Here is a 3,790-nt window from a genome sequence, read left to right as displayed (position 1 = left end):
TCTGGGAAGGCGGGTGGTGGCGAGGGGAAGAGGAGGAGCCCCGGGCCGAGCGGGGCGGGGCGGGGCGGGGCGGCCGCTCCGCCCTGTCACTCTGGCTCCTGGGAATCTCAGGGTCCCCGCGCCCCGCAAAGCTGGGGCCGGGCGGCGCAGCAGCCTGGGCTCGGCCCGCCGCGCGCCCGCACCGGTTCCTGCCAGGCCCCGCGGGACGCGCGGGGTGACGGCTGCCCCGGCGGTATCCGGCTCTTCTTAGGGCCCCGCAGAGCCGCCTTCCAGCCCCCCCTCCCCAGCCCGAGTGGAGGCGGGATCCGGCCGGTCCGGAGATCCGCCCTCACCGTGCGCCCGGGCTGCTGGGGAAGGGGGGGGGGGGGGAGAAGGGCAGATAGGAACCCTGGCGTCTGGATCTCCGGATCTTGCCCCCCCCCAGTCTCGTCCCCGAGTCGGGGGAATTCAGACCCCGATGATCCACCTCGGATTTTCCCTGCGATCCTAGAAAAAAATGGTCACGTCCTCCTTTCGTTTATTTCCGAGGACCCGGATACCCTAAAGGCGGACTTGCGAAAAAAATCACAGGGTCAGTTCAACCTCCCGGATTTCAGAGCTCACCTGGCCGACCAGGGCCAGAGCTATCCGGGACTAATGAGTTCGTACTGAAGGCTCAATAAAGTAAGGTCAGCAGGCCATCGATTGCCCCGAGAGGTTAACTAAACTCCAGGGGTTGATCCAAGGGGACCGGCGCTACTGGAAAACAAAGCCTTCACCCAAAGGAAACCTCAACATCCAGCGTAGACAGCCACATCTAAAACAAACTCCTGCCAGACCTCCCAGGAGCCAAAGGCAAAGACCACATCTATTCGGACAGGCCAGTTCTTTTCTCCTCCAGCCATCACCTGGCCTTGGGGTACAGCACAGGCCAGGCTAACTCCATTTCACAACTCATTTTATGTCATCTCTCCAGCCATGCCAGCGCCCGCGTGGCACTGTGCAGAAAGTAAGCATAACCTCCACGCAAGAGTCACAAGGTTGCCCCAGGGCGCTCAACAAGAGTGCAGTTCACCAAGTCTTAATGTGACCAAAGAATGGCACCGTTCAGCCTGGCAGATTTTAATTTGTCTTGCTTGGAGCTCAGAGGATTGTATCTCAAAACCATGAGATATTTTGGGGGCCTAGGAAGCATGTGATCTCAGGGAAGTTTTGTACTGATTCTGCCCACTTAGAAATAGACAGGAATGAGTGCAATTCCCTTACGTGCATTCAGACCACAGGGCAAAGAGAAAACGGCTATCTCCTTCTACAGACACAGCACCATCTCCACCCAAAATACCATCACCTACCTTAGGAAAGAAGATGGGAAAATGTAACCACACCTGGACTGACCTCCAGTACAAGAATATGTCTGTCCCTTGGGCTCAGATGAAAAGAAACAAAAACACACACATCAGTTACACATGGGAGCTAAACTTTTCAAGTATACAGTGCCATCCAATCAATCTCACGCATTACTCTCCACTTCTGGCAGCAAGTTTCCCTTGTATTTTCCATACATTCAAACCATCTAGTTTGACCATACTCATCCTATTCAGCTCTCCTGTAAGCTCAATCCCTGCCCATCGATTCTTGCCCCAACAGAAGCATATTTTTACAAGCTTTCATTCTTCCTGGTAGTTATCTGAAACACCTCAAAATTGTCTACATTCCCTTAATAGCTGTGCTGTTTAAAATAAAAATGTATACGCCTTCTACAGATTGCTGAGGTAGAGGGCAAGCTGTGATTAACTCCCATACCGGGTTTCTCCATCGTTTAAGCCTAGATGCCTTTTCTTCTATCCAACCTTTGCCAAATTATCACAGTGAAACCTCAGATGACTGAAGGGAAATGTCCCTGTCCCCACAACCCTACCTACTAGTTTCCAAGCCAGGCATTGTCTTCACCTTTTCAGTATCTGGCACACTTTAGCTAAGAAAGTTGCACTTGTGATTTTATGAAGGTTGTATCACCTTGGAAATTAAGTCACCTGACAGCTGACTGGCGCGTACTACGTCCATACTATATCCCTTGCTATTCTTAATGTCACTTTCTATTCTCACTACCAATACTCACCACCTATCATTTTCCACTCACTTTAAAAAAAAAAAAGAAAGAAATCTAGAGCTTTTGGCCCAGGAGTTTGGCTAGTGGTAGAGTGCCAGCCTAACATGCATGAAGATTGGGGTTTGATTCCTCGGTACCACATATACAGAACAGCCGGAAGTGGTGGTGTGGCTCAAGTGTAAAGTTCTAGCCTTAAAGTCCAAGGACAGTGCTCAGGCCCTGTGGGAAACTAATGAGTCTGGGGTCTCACAGAGTTATACTTGAAAGGCCTATCATGAGGACAAAGGGTGAAGAGCACAATCTGCCTGCCTTTGTTTGCAAGGGTGGAGTGACTTTTTTGCCTATATTCTCACAGGTCATGATAGTGTGCTCTGATAGTATTCCCAGACTTATTTGGTTACCCTCTCCCTCCAGGAGATTTGCTGAGAATAACATGATAGTTGAGACTAGATGATTCTTTATACAAGCAATAAGTCTTCTAAAAATTCTTGTTATTATTCAAGTATGGAACTGTAGCTTGATTGCAAACATAAGCAAATGCTTTCTACTAAGGTATAAAATAGACAAGCTGTTTAATAAAGCTGTCAGATGCAGCAATTGCTCTGGCCCTCCCGAACCTCTCTGTCTCTGTCTTATTTTCCTTTTAGCCTCTCGGCCCTACTTTTTAAGGACCTTTGGCCGGCTGGCTCCGGCAAGGCCCTGGGTTCAAGCACCAGGACTGGCAAAAAAAAAAAAAATCTAGAGCTTTCTTTCATGTTAGTACCTCTTTACATGTCCTCTGTAGTTTAAAGCTTCATGAGTTACCAAGTATTAGGTCCTAAGCCTTTAAAAATAACCAACAAGCTGGGGATGGTAGTAGTGTACATCCATAACTACTTTGGAAGCTGTTCCAGACTATCCATCCAGAACAGTGAGACCCTACTTACACACACACACACACACACACCCCATCCCACATCCTGTATACATGCATGTGCCTTAGTATATATCCAGTTGTAATGGATACACTTTCATGACAGTCAAGGATTATTCACAGGTCTCTGTTAAGTATGTGTTTTCTTGTTGTTGTTGTTGTTGTTTTGGTGCTGATACAGGGCCCTGAACACAGAGACAGGGAGCTATCCCTTTGTTTTTTCCCTCAAGGAGGGCTAGCATTCCACAGTTCTGCTTCCAGCCTTTTTTGGTAGTTAGTTGGAGATTAAAGTGTCTTACAGACAAGGCTGGCTTCAAACTGTGATGCTAAGATCTTAGCCTCTTGAGTCACAAGGACTAGTTGTAAGCCTCGAGTACCTGACTACAACTATATGGTTAAAAAAACAAAACAATAACAAAAAACCCAACTCCAATCTTAACCTCTTCCAGACACTACATCCCATAATCTTATGTAACCATATTTACTTTTCAAAAACATAACCCTAGTGAATGTCATTACCATGTCTAAGACAATTCAGAACAATTCCATAATCTTAGTCCATAGTCATGCCTTTATTTGTTCATAAATTGTCTTTCCCAAATATTCTGTGTCTTCAATTTCATTTAATTGAGAAGAACAGAAGAGTCATGAAAATAACAGTGACTTTTTGAGTAAACCAGGTCAGTTGTGTTGTAGACGATTTAACATTCTCTTTTGAATGATTGGCTCCTTGTGTTATTTCTTTCTCCACTGAATTGCCTATGAAGAAGCAATCAGGCTTACTGGTC

Source organism: Megascapheus bottae, chromosome 19 (assembly GCF_031878675.1).
Source record: "Megascapheus bottae isolate mThoBot1 chromosome 19, mThoBot2.hap1, whole genome shotgun sequence".
NCBI lineage: Eukaryota > Metazoa > Chordata > Mammalia > Rodentia > Geomyidae > Megascapheus > Megascapheus bottae.
This window is presented reverse-complemented; position numbering follows the sequence as displayed.